The sequence below is a fragment of the Protopterus annectens genome, chromosome 8.part0 (assembly GCF_019279795.1).
Source record: "Protopterus annectens isolate FY-2018-M chromosome 8.part0, PAN1.0, whole genome shotgun sequence".
Classification (NCBI taxonomy): Eukaryota; Metazoa; Chordata; order Ceratodontiformes; family Protopteridae; genus Protopterus; species Protopterus annectens.
In genome coordinates this window covers 1,398,993,126-1,399,010,619 of record NC_056741.1, presented here as the reverse complement: position 1 = coordinate 1,399,010,619, position 17,494 = coordinate 1,398,993,126, and the positions used below count along the sequence as shown (strand labels likewise).

General features: G+C 40.8%; 1 protein-coding gene across 1 annotated transcript in view; it reads right to left on the bottom strand.

Annotated features, from left to right (window-relative positions):
- Nucleotides 1-17,494, bottom strand: part of SIK2 (salt inducible kinase 2) — an 811,735-nt gene that overhangs the window by 135,782 nt on the left and 658,459 nt on the right. The gene's annotated exons all lie outside the window — the stretch shown is intronic.

The following is a 17,494-nucleotide window of genomic DNA, read 5'->3' as shown; positions in this document are numbered from 1 at the left end:
CTCATGTGATTTCTTAAACATCTTTAATATACACTGGCAAAATGTATCATATTATTCAAAACTTAAGAAATCGAAACAGTCTGAAAACAACCTCGATGGCGTATCTTGTTTTAGCTTTAAAGACTGAAGCTAGTCTCTCCCTGCAATTGGGATGACTAACACAGAACTCAGTGTTGTATTGTGTCACAAATGAAACTGCATACAACACTGGCTGACTGAAAATTACATTTGTGTCTCACTCACTGATTGAAAACTATATGGGACTCATTTAGTGATTAAAACTGCGAACGTTTTCAAGTGGAGTAATAAGCTGGGGACAAGATTCGGAGGATATGGTACACTGCATAAGGCTGAGTGGTGGTAGGCCAAAAATATGCCAGAGATATTTAGGTATTCCAGGTGGATGGTTTATAATGGACCACTAGCAAAACATGTGTAAAGTGATATATGCAATTATGCAATTATACAATGACTGTCCAGTAACATTCAAAAACGAGCAAACTGATTGGACAGCCCAACCAGTGTGCTTGTTGTAAATCGAGCATATACTGTTAGAAAAAAAAAAGTCTGGGTGCTCAGTGGTACTTTAGCAACAACACTTTTTTTCTATTGGTATATGACAGACATACATTAGTCTGAAGGAAAGAAACTCTAAAACTGAAAAGAGTGTCATTACTTAGTGACTTTGTTCCTTATAAAAATTTGTGGTTTTCTGACAAATCCCTGAGAAACGAAGTCACTAAATAATGACATGCATTTCAGTTTTAAACTTTTCCTTCAGACAATGCACGATTATTCTCACAGATTTCTACATTTATACATTTACCCAGAACTTAGTAGTTTATTGGCCATTTTGGGCTAATTTCTATCTCTTTCATTTCCCTGCTATAAAACCCTCATTTGCAAGGTTTTTGTGCTTGTATACAGCTCAGCAAGCTCCTGCCTGGTGCCCTGCAGAGTTCTACAGCAGCAGAGAGACAAAAGAGAGACTTTGGAGTGATTAAGTATTATTTTTCACCATTTTCTTGCTACCTTTAGCTAATTCCACCTAAAACGCCAATTTTCTAGAGTTTCTGTGATTTAAAAAGCTTGTTTCAGCTACATGTACTTATTTTACTGCCTGCACTTTAACAAAGTCATTTTTGTGTTTAAATTACCTGTTTAACTGTTGTAGGCTACACACTCAAGTGTGAAAGCCATTTCTGTGCATTTAAAGTTTTTTTGATTGTATCTGCTTTCTTAAAAAAAATATATATATATATATATATATATATATATATATACTTGTTTTCCCGCCTTTCTAAGCTAGTATAGTCCAGTTTTCAGGCTACTGCTGAATTCAGGGCTGTGTTACAAGTTTCTGTGTTTGCCCATACCTTACTTGGATAGAACTAAGTTTCTCTGTTCACTGTGAGAAAGGGAGCTTTGAGCAGCCTATCTGTCCCTGGAGGAGTTGTTTCAGCCCAGAAATGAGAGTTTATTGGCCATTTTGGGCTAATTTCTATCTCTTTCATTTCCCAGCTATAAAACCCTCATTCGTGTAGTTTTGCTCACCAGGCAGTGCCGGTTAGCTAGGGTATAACTTTTCCTGGTGGGTATAACTATTCCTAGTTCCACAAAGTCTACTCTTCAATTTTTCTCTTGGAACTAGACAAACTTTCAACTTAAGCACTCAAACCATTCACGTCTCATACCGGCACTTGCTCAAAACTCATAGCAAGCACTAATAAACCTTAGCACTAGACCCCCCCTATACTTTAGAGAAGGACAAGGCTCTCTATTAGACCTTACCAGCCAATCAGTAAAACAATTCACTGTACCTATCCAAGCATGTCCAAAGGGCAGTTTCAGGTGTACTCTCCGGTCCAACTGGTGAATCTGGGCATTTTGAGGCAATGTTACAATTGCCTCAGGTACACAGACAACCCTCTTCCACCAAACACTAATACAAGCAAGAGATGCAATTATACAGCCAAACTGGAGGCTAAGCTCTCTCAACCCAAGACTGGACAAGGCAGTCAATAGGAGAAGGGAATTACTTGCATCACATCACCAGTCTCACACAGTCCTATGAAACCAGCACTGGCAAAAAAAATACACATAAATACATGAAAACATACTCGGAGGGTCTAAATAAAATTCTGCAGAAGCAACAGAGACCTCCAAAGCAGACATCCAAGCAACCTCCACCCCCCCAACACAAACCATGAAACACATTCTTCACATAACCAGTGTGCCACACAATCACAGCCCTTAAGGCAAAATAACATACCCAATACACTAGTAATAGGTGACGCTATAGTCAGGCACACTGACGTCCCACTCACTAGGCTGAACAAGGAGAAGGTTACTGTCAGCTGCCTGTCGGGTGCCAGGATCCACCACATAACACAAGCATTCAGGTCACTCCACAACAAGTGCAAATATGACTCTGTCATTGTCCATGTTGGTGTGAATGACCTGAGCCATACCTCCCTGGACTACATGAAAACAGACATGGAGGAGCTCTCTGATCACATAGCCCAGGCTGGTATGACCCTGACCCTGAGTAGCATCCTGCCCTCACCAGGAATGATACCACAGTATAGAGAAAAAAATATCAATTTCAACAATTGGCTAAGCTTCTGGTGTCATTCAAAGGGGATCCAGTGTCTGTCAGCCTTGGATGACATGCTCGACAAGCCACACTGCTTCGCTAGACATGGCTTGCACCTGTTGCCTTTAGGCTTTTGAATACTGGCCAAGGCTCTTGCCACCCCCATAGTGCCTTTTGTAGGCAAGGCTCAAAAGACAAACCCACCACCGTAAATAGCACAAGTAACAAAAAAAATGAGGGTAATGCTACTCAATGCCAGAAGTCTAAACCTCAAAATGCACGCACTCGAGGCACTCCTCAGTATGGAGAAAATCGATATATGTGCAGTAAAAGAAACATGGTTTAAGGCTCCAGAGAGAACCCCAGCACTACCAGGCTACAACTCATACCATACATTTTGGCCACAAAACCTGGACCGAAATACAAAAGGTGGGGGCGTATCCATATTCATCAAGGATACCCACACCTCCAGGTTAGTGGCACAGCACAATGCTTCAGAGATCATCCACGTGCAACTAACAATGGGCAAAACTGCTATTCAAATTATAGCTTGCTACAGATCGCCCACCATGTCCCAAGACCCCCACTCCGCATTCCTGGAAACACTGGGAAACATAAAGGTCCTACCAAACACCCTGATATTGGGTGATTTCAACTTACACAAACATTAACTGGGAGAACTACTCAAGTACAAACTCCCTTGCCCAACACTTCCTAGAATTTGTAAACTCAAACACCCTGGATCAACTGGTCAACACCCCCACCAGAGGTGACAACATATTGGACCTGATCATCACCAACATGGGCGACCGGTGTTCCACACCGGAAGTCAACCCCTTGCTGGTTAGATCTGACCATAAACTAATCACTCTGGATATCCACATTCCGCCACCACCCCCGGTCAAAGAAACCACTGTGAAAAACTTTTCAAAAGCAAACTTCATGTTGCTTAAGACCGAGGTGGGAAGTTTCAAAGCCACCATGCTAAAGGATAACGCTGTCCAAGCTGCAAAATCCTTTACTAATGCACTCTACGGGCACCTAAAAGAATGCATGGATCATGCTATCCCAAACAAAACCAAGACTCATGTAAATAATAAACCGGATCAGCTCCCCAGACACTGCAAACTTTAATAGACCAAAAGAGCGAAAAAACACATAATAATTTTATACATATGAAAAGATAACTTAGCGCTTTCACCCACATACATAGCCAGGCATCATCAGAGTAAAAGAGCCCTTCATCTTTGTTGCATTTAAAGATATTAGTTACAGACACACCCCTCTAGGCAACCAACCTCAACCAAAAAGCAATTTATAAATTAAAGTCACAGTAAAACATCACTCCTATGCTTGTTGGAAAGCACAGTTACTTATAACTAGAAAAAATATTGTTCAACTTAAAACACAAACATTTTAAAAAATCTATATATAAACATGTTTATATAAAAGTAGTAAATAAAAATAAATGAATAAAAAATAAAAAACGATAATATAATGCTTAACATTCTTCAGACAAATGTAGATTTGTACTTTAAAATGCTAGAGACTGAAATGTGATCATTAATGCCTGGAGGTCTAGATGCATCCAGTCTCAACTGCCAGATGCACTCTCTCATCTCAAGTAAAACTTTTAAGTCACCTCCTTTGTCATTAAATGGAATTCTGCCTATTACAAAAAACAGAAATCTCTTGAAATTAGGGCAACTCAGACTATGCATATACAAGGCATTGTTAGTTCTTTTGTTTCTGATGTCTCTTACGTGTTCCAGGATTCTGAGCCTTAACTTTCTTGTTGTTTTCTCTACATAGAAAGTAGAACAGCTCAGACATGTAGCAATGTACACTACCATCTTAGTGTTACAGTTACAGAATCTAGGACACCTGATGGTTTTATAGAAGCCTTGAACCGCCACATAAGGGCAGTTATTAATAAACTTACATATACTACAAACTCCGCATTTACTCATTTTGGAGCTCTTGTATGTCTCAATATTAGGTTCAGCTTCCATCAATTCTTTGAGGTTCCTACCCCTACTATATGTAAAAGTTGGGGTGTTACCTATAATACTTATAGTATCACTATCAAAAGAACTTTGCCAAGTGTCCTTGATAATTCTAATAATTTATCCTGCCTGCCCATTATATGGCAAAATCACAGCCCATTTTTTGTGTTGTGTATGGGACTCTGAAGCCAACTCATTCCCCTCCTGGAATTCCTTCATTAAACCCCCATGCAAAATAGGTTTAAAGGATGTAGTTCTTAGTTTCTATTGCTTTTCTAACTCTGGACAAAAGTTCTTGTGGATAACCCCTTTCTGTAAACATAGCAGTCGAGCTGGTCAACTCAATGTTTAGCCGTTCATCCTCACTAATCAGCCTGGATAATCTGACCATTTGGCCTTTGACCAAGTTCTTCTTGATATAGTGAGGATAACAACTCTGAAAATGCAAGAAACTATTAGAATAGCCCCAGGACCCCCACTCTGCATTCCTGGAAACACTGGGAAACATAAAGGTCCTACAAAACACCCTGATATTGGGTGATTTCAACTTACCCAAACATTAACTGGGAGAACTACTCAAGTACAAACTCTCTTGCCCAACATTTCCTAGAATTTATAAACTCAAATGTCCTGGATCAACTGGTCAGCACCCCCACCAGAGGTGACAACATATTAGACCTGGTCATCACCAACATGGGCGACCCGTGTTCCACACCGGAAGTCAACCCCTCGCTGGTTAGATCTGACCATAAACTAATCACTCTGGATATCCACATTCCGCCACCACCCCCGGTCAAAGAAACCACCGTGAAAAACTTTTCAAAAGCAAACTTCACGTTACTTAAGACTGAGGTGGGAAGTTTCAAAGCCCCCATGCTAAAGGATAATGTTGTCCAAGCTGCAAAATCCTTTACTAATGCACTCTACGGGCACCTAAAAGAATGCATGGATCATGCTATCCCAAACAAAACCAAGACTCACTCCTCCAAGAAAAGGAAACCAGTCTGGTGGACTCCTGCCATAAACAAGCTATACAATAGAAGAAGGAAACTAGTACAGAAAAGAGTAAAATCCCAAGAAGGGAAGACATCCCTGATCAGTATCAGCAAGAAACTATGTTCCCTCATAAAATCATCCAAGGCTAGCTTCGAAAGAAAAATTGCCATGGACTCCAAAGATAACCACAAGGCATTCTTTAGCTATGTCAAGAATCTAAGTGGCAGTTCTCAGATCTGCTCGGAGTTAGTGCAGAATGGCACAAAATACACTGAACCGACAGATATAGCCAACATCCTGGCAGACAGGTTCAGTGCAAACTTCACCACCCTCTCACCCCCAAAAGGGCCCATAATTACACCAGAAGAATGTAGTGCCCCTGAAATCACAGACACTCAGGTTAAAACAGCCCTCCCCAAAGCCAAAAACACAGCATCAATGGGACTGGACGGTGTCCCAGGTGGCATCCTACAAGAGCTCAAAAATGAACTAACCCCTCACCTAAACACACTGTTTAAACTCAGCCTCTTCACGGGCTACGTGCCCACAGAGTGGCACACAGCAACGGTTACTCCACTCCACAAAGGTGGAGCCACAGCGGACCCTGGGAACTACCGCCCTATAAGCCTGACTAGCTTGGTCTGCAAAGCTATGGAGCGCATCATCATGGATCTCATTAACAGAGACACTGGAAACCTCCAAACACTGGACCTTACCCAGTTCGGCTTTGTTAAGGGCAGATCATGCCTCCTAAACCTGGTGGACTTCTTTGAGACAGTTACCAAGGCTATAGATGAGGGAAAGGTGGTCCACACAGCCTACCTAGACCTTGCAAAGGCCTTTGACACCATTCCCCACTAAGGTGTTATAGACAAGCTCACCAGCCTGAACATAAACCCCTACATCACGAGATGGGTTGCCAACTGGCTCACGGACATAACCCACATGCTAAGAGTTGCGGGAGCTAGGTCTGACTCTAAACCGGTTACAAGTGGCATTCCCCAGGGCTGAGTCCTAGGACCCCTCCTGTTCGGCATATACTTCTCAGAGGTACAGGCAAGCACAGGAGGACTATGGCTGACCAAGTTCACAGATGACTGCAAATCTATAATGTCCTTAGTAGCCTCTCCATAAAGCTGTAGTGGCTGTAGCCCTTAGCCCTGGAGTGAGGCCTCTCTGCTGTGGGTTTCTGCTGCAGAGTAACAAAAGTACATACAATTTCCACATTTCCTATCCATTTTGTGTGTCTTGAAATTGGTTTTCTTCCTTTCCTGTTGCATATGCTACATCCGCCTCGCTGGTTGTTACCTTTGCCACTGGCCCCCCCTGGCGGCACCCCTGGATTGGTTTCTGCCTCTAGAACGCCTATTCCACTTTTATAATTCTGGAGGATCCCACGCATATAGGCAAAATCATAGCCAAAAATCTGTTCAGTTAACCCGACCGACGCCATCATTACGGCCGGGTTAAAAGAAGCATTGTATACAAGCTGCTATACCGTGGTCTGGGCCTAAACAATGTATTGCGTAGGAGAGGGATCTTTATGAGGTATTTGTTTCACAAGATAAGATAAAAATCTGTTTCTCATGAATCGGGCTGAGGCAAGAAAAAGTCCGGCGGTTAAAAAGCTTATTGAACAGTCAATATTCGTGAGTAACAGGTAATCTCTGGATCTGACCGAATCGCACTTGCTAACAGCTTCTTGCTTCGGCCACGCCGCAAGAAAGACTGAGGAAAATGGCCGGGGTGATGCCTTTATACCCGAAAAACTGCAGCTATAGGGTGAAGTGCGACACCAGCCGGGCCAGACCCTAGGGGCTATAACTGACTCTCCGGCTGACACAGACATCCTCCAAAAGGGTCTCACTGAGACAGATACCTAGTGTCAAAACCATGGCCTTAAGCTAAATGCCAAAAAGTGCATAGTCATCCCCTTTAGAAAAAACAAACTACCACATAGGTGGTAGCCCCCTAAATATGGAAGACGTAATAAGGTATCTGGGGACCCAAGTTGATAGTAACCTCTCCTTTGATAATCATATTGCCAAAGTGGTTAGAAAATCCTTCTATGTGGCCCACCTAATCACAAAAGGGTTTGCATCCAGATTGAAAGAGGTCATTGGGCCCCTCTATGCATCACTCATCAAACCCATCACAGAGTACAATGCCCCATTTGGGATGTACCTTACAAGACACCTGCAACAACTGGAAAAACCACAGAAGTACCTCACCAAGAGGATCACTGGCCTCAAGCAGATGCCCTATGCAGCTTGACTGAAGAAACTCCAGCTGTACTCGGTTGCATACCGCCTACTCAGAGGTGATCTCTGCCTGACATACAAGGCCATGTCCAATCCAGAATTGATGGACATGCTCCACCTAAAGAAAACCATATCCCCTCAAGCCACACGCTCCAGGGATCTAAACCTCACCACAACAATAAATAGGACATGCTGGGGGGATAGATTCCTGTCCCAGAGACTTCCCATGCTCTGGAACAAGATTCCAATCTACATTAGGCAGAGCTCCTCGCTAACCCCCTTCAAGAGAAACCTTGACGAGTTGGGAAACAGAAAGTTCACCCCAGGGATCACTTCAATGGCTCTGCTGGACAGAGGCACAGGGAACTAATCTAAGGGGGCGGCGAAAACCAACACATTCCGGCTAGGCTTTTAAATGCCTATGGACAGATAGCCTAGTACCTACCTATGAACCTATAAGAGCAACATTAACAATTGGTCTCCTCCTTTATTTATGTTTTGGCCACATTTCTTGAAATAAAAGGTCGAGGGGTACATAGGAGCGCAGAAATAATACGAGAAAAATCGGGTATGTTCTGCAAAACATACCTGAAATCCAGTCAGTACATTATGTACACCGAGATCCTACTGAGCTTCATCACTGCTGTTTCAAAATCTGCAGAGCAAGATACCGTAAGGGTAAGTGCTTCATGCTTCCACTGAATCTTTTTCCATTGCTGCCCTACATACTGTCCCTTTTCTACGGATATTCTAATGTACCACAAATATTTACTGAAGTTTTAAACAGTTTAATTGACTCAATGTATGAAGTTTGTACAAATGAGTATTTCAGCTAGATGGAGGTCCAGCTGATACCTTGTTGGTATTCAGGCAACTTTACTAGTACTATGAGATGGGTATGTACACTCTACGGGTCACTATGGTGAGTAAAATTGCTCCCAAATGACTGTTTTTGACAAACAGTTGTAATTAACTGAAAAATAGACATATGTCAGAGGTGATCTCTGTCTAACGTACAGAGCCATGTCCAACCCAGAATTGTTGAACATGCTCCATCTTAGCAAAACCAAATCTACTCGAGCTACACGCATTAGGGATATAAACCTCAACATAACAATGAATAGAACATGCTGGAAGGATAGATTCCCTTTGCAGAGACTTCCCTTACTATGGAACAAGGTCCCGATCTACATAAGACAGAGCCCCTCACTATCACTCTTCAAGAGAAACCTTGATGAGTGGGATGGGTAACAGAAAGTTCACACCGGGGATCACACCAACAGCACTACTAGATAGGGGCCAAGGGTACTAGCTGCTAGTGCAAGGGTCTAGGGAACTACTAAAGGGGCGGTGAATACCGCACAATGTGGCTGGGCTAATATATGCCTTCGGGCAGATAGCCCAGTACCAACCTATGAACCTATGAACCTATGTATAGGACAGTAAGAGTTCCCATGGAAACAGAAGCCCTGTGCTAATAAACATGTATAGAATTGTCTAAAAACATTCTATTTTAGAATGAACTTGAGTTCAATGTATGCTTGTTGCAACACTGGTTTTGTATTAGTATATTACCCCACCAAATGCACAGTAGCAAGGACCGCCCAAACCCCGCCCAGCACCCTCCGCATGAATTTATTTTGAAAACTGCTTTGAATAAACTTGGGAAAACTTCACAGAAATGAGCATTGTAAGCTTTGTAATTATTTCAATACAAAGCCTTTTCTCCCTTATTTGCTGGTACCACGATTTCCAATTTCCATTGATCAAAAGCTTCAATATATTAAATGTTAGACTAAATAATTTGGCAGAACGTGATGTTACAAATGGTATATCGACCCAAACAGATTTTTACCTATTACAACAAACACAGAATATGCTGCATTTATACAAAAGTATCACACTATTACACTGAGAATTACAATTCTTTAAAGGGGAGGGGGCAAACACATAAAATGTTACATGTATAGAATCTATTACACAGACTTAAAATTCCTATTCTGTAAAGGTGTGAGGTGTGGGTGGCGACCTTTCTGGGAGGTCTTTTTTATTGCATGTATTTATTGTCCCACTGCCTCAGAATATTGCATGTTGCTTTATCTCCAGAAAAAAAATATTTACAGAAAGGTTGGGGGGGGGGGGGTGCAGGGGGGCTTGCTCCCATACAAAAGCAATTACTGCACATTATACCAAAGAAAGGTGGGAGTGCACGGGTTATGGGTATGGACAGCAAAACGGGAACTTGTGGATACTGCGCACATACTGCCCTTCTGACCCGCTTCTTACCCTACACAGTATGTGGTTAAGTACAAAGTGACAAAGCAAGTCAGACACCCAGGACATGCGGTGCTTTCGATGGTGCACTTGTAAATGTAGAAAATAATTGACATTCACCATGTCACTGCTTGTCATTCAGCCCTGTCAATCATGTAGGCCATGCCCATTCCTGCGCGAAAATCGTGGTGGGGTAATGTTCTAATACAAAGCCGCAACACTTTCTAAGTCATTTGTCACCTTTTTTTGATTATGGAAAGATGGTAGTGTACAGTGTTTTCTGCGTACTTTCTGCACAGAGACATCTGTAGTTCATGGAGTACATTAATGCTAAATTTTCTGCTGCAAAATTTTAATTCTTGATGTATCTTCAGTGGAGCTAAAGCTATGTCAACTGGAGGGATTCTGATCTATCATTTTCACTGCTGCATTCTATTACTTTTATCCCGGGTTGTTTTCACTTCATAGTAAAATTTAATTAGATTTAATGAATAGTCTTGACAAGATCCTTTCTCCAAATTGCATAACCATATTTTTTCTAATACTGAATCCAACCCGGATTTATTTTACCTTACTTATTAGAATTTGTTATATGGATAGGTGGGCCGGTCCAAGGACCTTTTCAGCTATGACCTGGGCCACAGGCAATGTATAATACTGATATACATTCTATAACATATAGTGCATTGTCTGATGAAAAGAAGGAACCTTTGAAACTGAAATACATATACTGATATACATCATATAATACACTGATATACATCATATAATATACTGATATACATCATATAATATACTTGATAGACATCATATAATATACTGATATACATCATATAATATACTGATAGACATCCTTAGCCATAGATACATGCTTCAAACATACAATGCACATAACTATTACCTACATATGATATTTGACTCTAATCAAAATTAATTATTTCTCTGCTTAATTGCATATCTATCATTGTTGTTGAATTTTTATTTGAACTTGTTTTGTTCTGTATATAAACCACAAGTTGCTTTGTATATAAATTACTGCTGCATGTATTGTATTGTTCTGTATTGTATTGTACAATGTGGAGATTTTCACCCTGGGTCTCCACTGATAATGGGCCCCTGGCCCAGTCGGACACTACCCAGTTAACAAACTAAATAAATAAATAGATAATGAGCACAAGTTTAATAATCGTTTGCAATCTTGAAAGAACAAAATGTAAAATAAAATGAAAGGTTTACAAATGTGAGAAAAACACAGATAATAAAATATTACAATAAAAGCTATAACATTTGTGGCATCTACAGCTATTACACTTCACCTTCATGAACTTGAGTGATCTATCCCGATTTGACCTTCTGTTCTTTCAAAGACAAACAGTATCTCAAATACCAGATTAAAGGGACTAAATATCCATTAACAAATAAGTAAGATTTGTTGGTGTGAAAGACTCATATTTCAACGTATCCCTCACCTCTGGAGCAGACTTTTGCTACATGTTAAGCAGAGTAGCACCCTTACCATCTTCAAGGTAATGCTAGATAATTGGATAGGCAACCTTAAATTCTCCCCTGGTTTATCTTCTATTATTCGCCTTGAGGCAGGAGGGAACTTTTGAATATGGGTTATTGGCTGGGCTTATAATGGTCTGTAGACCAATTGCCTCGAACTTACCTATGAACCCTGGAAATGGAAACTTTTCAAGGATGTCAGTAATAACTGAACATGTCATATGTGTACTGGAGGTAGCTAGAAAAGACGTTGTATAGAATAATGGAGTTTGACAGTGGATGGGGGAAGGAGAAAATTAATTAAGTGGGGGGAGAGGGAGTTCTAGTGATGCATGAGTAAAAAAATAGAGAATTTAGTTCTTTTCTTTACATGTAGAACTGAGAAGTTTTAGTGCTGTGGAAAATGACTAGCCTACATAGCTGAAGCTATGACACCCATTAAGGTTAAATTAATTTTCTTTTTTAGTATATTTTTAAAGGACTTATTATTTGAGTATCTGCCCACGATGTAAGCCACTGTTTTTATGTATTATCGCAACCAGATTTGGGCCCTGCCACACTCTGCAATGGTTTCGTGAAACTAGCAATGTTAGTCTGGAAAAGGCTAGTGCCAAGTGTCAACTGTTATTCTCTCAGCTGGTTTAGGACTTGCCAAGAGGAATAATGGTCAAATTTGCATCCCCGGGGAACATGGTCTCCCGGGCAGAGAGAATGAGCAATGCAGTATGGAGGGCTGCTCCCTCTCAGTCATGTGAAGAAGGATGTGTGTATGGCAATGTTATACATCTTCACACTACCCTGCACATCTTTCACAAAACCAAGTATGCACCAAACTGAATAAGGAAAAGTTGTCTTACAGGTACAAAGTGTTATTTTTTTTAAGTGAAACTCCATGCAAAATACAATAAATTTCATGAGTACAACCAGAAGAACAAACATACAGACAATATGACAGCTTCCAAACCCATAGGCAAAAACATGAATGTCACTGTCGATTAATACAAGGGAACAAAACGTCTATCACACACATGTTACACCAACACATGGATAAAAACTTGTGAAAACAACAGTTTGGAACACATATGCCTTGCAAATGGAAAAAAATCTATCAAGCTGCAGTGCAACAGTTTAACACCTTTGTCATTGCAATGGTCAAATACTGTCTGGGACCTGGACCCTTGCAAGACAGGATTAACTGTAAAGCAACACTTACATGAGTAAGTATCATCCCTACTTGACAGTGGCTGAGGAACAGTCAGCAGCCAAGCCTGGGCTACTTCGACTGAAACTAAGTTACGTCGGAAAAGTACGTCCCTGAGAAAAACTACATCTGACCGTTAATCGTCTTCATGGGTCATACACAACATGACAGACTGTTAATTAATACTTTACACACCTTTTAGGGTAACATTCACATTTTCGTACAAACATAACGATTTAGTCCAGGTTGAAAATCAGATTGCAATAATACGTAAGTACCCTAGCTTTTCCTGCCTTCATTGGATATTGCACCAATATTTGTATGATTAACACATATGTTGATCTTGCTTGCCAGGTACAGGGATATATGTAGCACAGACACACTAAACTGGACTGGTCTCATCACAGAATGCCTTGACCCCCACTGCTTAGCAATATTTTTCCTGCTAGTCATCCTTAAACTATCACTTTCTGATTCCAAGCCATCTTGTAATCTGCTTTACCAACATGATACCCACCTCTCCACCCTTTAAACTGCTTACCAACATCCTTTGCTATTAAGTGCCAAAGGCTTTATTGAAAGTCAAGACACACCACATCCACACGTTTTCACTTGTCTAACTCAATGGTGACCCAGTCATAGAAATGATTCAAGCTGGACTGATAAGAGCTCTGCTTTGTAAAGCTCAGCTGTCAACCATCATACAGAGAAGTAGCATTTAGGGTCTGAGACAACTTGCCATGCAGAATCTCGAGACAACTTGCCATGCAGAATCAACTTCAACTGCTAATGACAGACTAGTTACCTCTGTAACTGGATCACTGACTGCCATTGCCAGCTTTTGTAATCTCATTGGAGGCAACTCATGCCAGCCCTTACCTCTTCAAATGCATGACAAACACGCAGGTACCCACCACATTATATGATCTTCAAGAAATACCTTCTTAAGTGGGTGGAATACTTTAGTACATCCTTTCTATGTCCTCACCTTTAATGCCTTTAAAAAAAGCTCAAACTTATTAGTTTTGGGGCTCATGTGTACCCTTGGGACCACATACACAGGATTATTGATCCAAGGCTAAAGGATACTCATACTCCCCAAAGAATCACTGACTTCTGGATCTCTCTCTCCTCCAGCAGGGAATCTGGCCTACAATAAAATAAAATTAGCTGACAAGGTTAGAGAATTACAGCACTGTAGCTGACGATCTACCTATCTATCTATCTATCTATCTATCTATCTATCTATCTGTCTGTCTGTCTCTGTCTGTCTATCTGTCTATCTGTCTATCTACCTATCTATCTATCTATCTATCTATCTATCTATCTATCTATCTATCTATCCCATCTATTTATACAGCAAGTATGTGAACTGGACAACTGGGGCCTCTTTTCAGGTGTAACTTAGTGACAGACTGTAAAGACATACAACAAAAATAGGTAATAAGTACAGCACACATTTTTCGTGACTGTTTCTGCAGTATGAATGGCTCAATGGTATATCTTTAACAGGGCAGTCTGGGCAATAAACCAAATTCTACTACTGACTGACTGACATGCTTCAATCTTATTAGGTCTCATCACAAGTGTGAAATCTAGCTATGTTCTGCAACATTCAGCTTGCTAAGAGGCCCTTGCTATATTAATTCCAGAGCTGTGGATTTACTTTTTGTTTGAGAAAGTCAATAAGCTATGTTTTCACAGTCTCTCTCTCAGTCAGCAATCATGAACTGGATTATCTATCAGTTCAACAGTATATTCCATTACTTATCTTGGCACATACTGCCCTTTGCCCCTAATTTATAAATAAAGTCTGCATTAAAAAGCATTTCCAGAAAATAATATCTAACAATATCTGTGATCACCATTAAAAAGCAGTGTGGATTTTAATTCCCAGTCCTTAAGCCTTTCTTCTGTCACATAGTGCCACATGTACAAACTAAAGACAGCTTGCATACCTAGAACTAAGTCAAAGGAGAGAGGCAATTCTCTAAACCTTCCAATGGAATATAACCTTCATTTATTTGCAAGCTGGGGTTGGGGGTTCTCTGCATTGTGTAGTACTGATCATTTGCTCCACTTTAAGTCTTCTTTAGTGCACTTAGCTGCCAACTCCCCACCACCTCCATGGATGTTGCTGTACCATTTTTGAGATGTGATTAGCAACAAAGGATGCACTATATGCCCTCTCTGTGACACTGGGCAATGGATAAAAATTTTGTCACAAGCAATGTTAAATGTCTCTTTATTACTGTAACTTTTTCACATTTAATATGCATGACAAAATCAAAATTATTTGCACTGCATATAAACTTGTGTACTGCAACACAACAGCAGGGAGTTACACTGTAAGCATTTATGCAACACTAACAAACAAGTATTGTTGTGGTCTTGCACTGGTGCTGTAGAACATTTTCCGGTTCTTACGTATTATCGCAACCACATTTCAGTACTTGCAGAAATCGCTAGGTTTGTGTGAAATGAGGTCTGCTAAGCTAAGAAGGGGTGTATAAAGTGTTCACAGAAACACAGCGATTTCTTTCGAGTACTGAAACTATTGTTTGTGATTGTTTGTTTACATTGGAAGAGGGATAAGGTGAGAATCTGTCTTGCCTGGTAATGGCCTTTTCAGCCTTATAAGAAAGAGTGCTGCTTCTCACTCCTCATCGAACTAATGCAACTCAGCACCTTCACCAAAAAGCAATCCATTCCATTTCAATTATGTTTAGGTTTACACACTGCAAGGGGGGATTGCTACGTTTGGGACATGTGTGCAAATCATTCAGCATGTGGGGCACCTGTTGGTAGTACTTTAAGTGGATGCTGCAGCTACATATGATCAGAAGTATCTGTCTGAGGCGGGACAACCACTTAACACCCCCGGCTGAGGAGTCCCACTGGGGAAAAAGACATCAGTCCCTGAGGAATCAGTGTCCCCTTACACAGTATTTCTTGCAGGCACCTTTGTCTTGGATGGGTACTAACCCTGAGCAGTCAGACAAAATATTCCTGAGCAACCACCCTTTGCTGACGTTGTAATCAGCAAAGCAGGATTTGCGATACAGTGTGGCACTGTGGAGTTCACCGAAATAATGCCACACGCCGCCCACGAGTACAAAATTTGAAGGTTTTTCCTCTCCCTGCCTCAAACCATCGGGGACACATAAGTACTTACTTGCATACACAACCCTTTAAAGGTTAACAAGCCTGTTTTCGGAGAACTGCAACAAAGTATGCCAGTTCTGAAATGTGGTTGTGATAATACAATTCAATAAAACGTCTTCCTCATTATTAAATGTTGACACAGTCTCTTTCCAACACTGCTTCCACAAGACCCCCTCCCCGAAAAGGTTAAAGTTCCCCAGAGACAGTTCTCCTCTGAGGAGTGTTTGGAGAAATCAGTTGTGTACAAATAGACACATTTAGATGTCCCAGCTATTGCAGGAGATTACACAAGGCTTTTGTACTCATTTGTTTGTTACTTTGTTTTACTCATCCTTATTATGTTGTGGTCTAGGTGTTTTGCTGTAACAGACAAGCATACACATGCAGTGAAACATAGTCCGTATAAATCCAATGGAACATAGTCCATATACCTGCAGTGGAATGCAGTCCGTATACATGCGGTGGACTATATTCTGTATCCCACTCCAACAGCCACTTTTGCATTGTTACTGAACTTCCATTTGATAACAGTAAGAGATAAGTGTTAGTATCTCATTTCAGGAAAAACTGAGAAGTGAGCAGACAACTGAAAGTTAAAGTATTGCCTCTTTACCACCTCCTTGAACACTGACTATACAACATGCTGGCCATTCAAATCCAATGAACCAATGACAGGCTGGATTCTCAGGATATGTAATAAATGCTGCAGAAGTTACATGCTTTGGGGATGGAGGTTGTAATTATTTTATTTTACTTACTGGTCTTTTATACCCACTAAACAGCAATGCTTCTTTTCACAGATGACCCAGGACTGTTTTAACTTGTTCAGTGTCACACAGTAGGTACGTGGACACAAAAGGAAAAGCCTCTTTCTTTCAAGTAATCCACTGTTGTATTCATGTAGGTATTTTGCAGGCAGACAGCTGTCCAGAGTAGAATGTACACATTCTCAAATTCAAGCAATAAAAACAAAAAGCAATTCTTCTTTGAGCTTAAAGTTGTCCAGTTTATTCAAAGTAATGACTGCTTTTGTCTATCAGACTTCATCAAATACAATGTTTCTTCCTAAAAAAAACATTTAAATTCTAGTTGTTTAAATAACTGTAAACAAGGGGGTGTGGTGGAAAACAGCACTTATGATTGGGGGTAGAGCTATAGTTTCTGATTGGCTTATAGCTGGGTCTGTAGGTTGGAGGAGAGTTTAAGTCCCTAATTAGAATAAAAGTCATGGATTGGCTAATAGTCAGGTCAGCTGATTGGAGGGGGACACCAAGTTGTTCTTCTTTCGGCTTTTCCCGGTTAGGGGTTGCCACAGCGGAACTCCGGTCCGCTGATGATTGGCAGTAGATTTTTTTACGGGTGCCGAGGTGCCAGCTCGACGCCCAACCTTCAACGAAGACATGCCCATTCTAGTCCTTAATTAAAATAAGAGTTATGGAATAACTAATAGTCAGGCCAGCTGATTCAGAGGGAGGCCAAGTTCCTAATT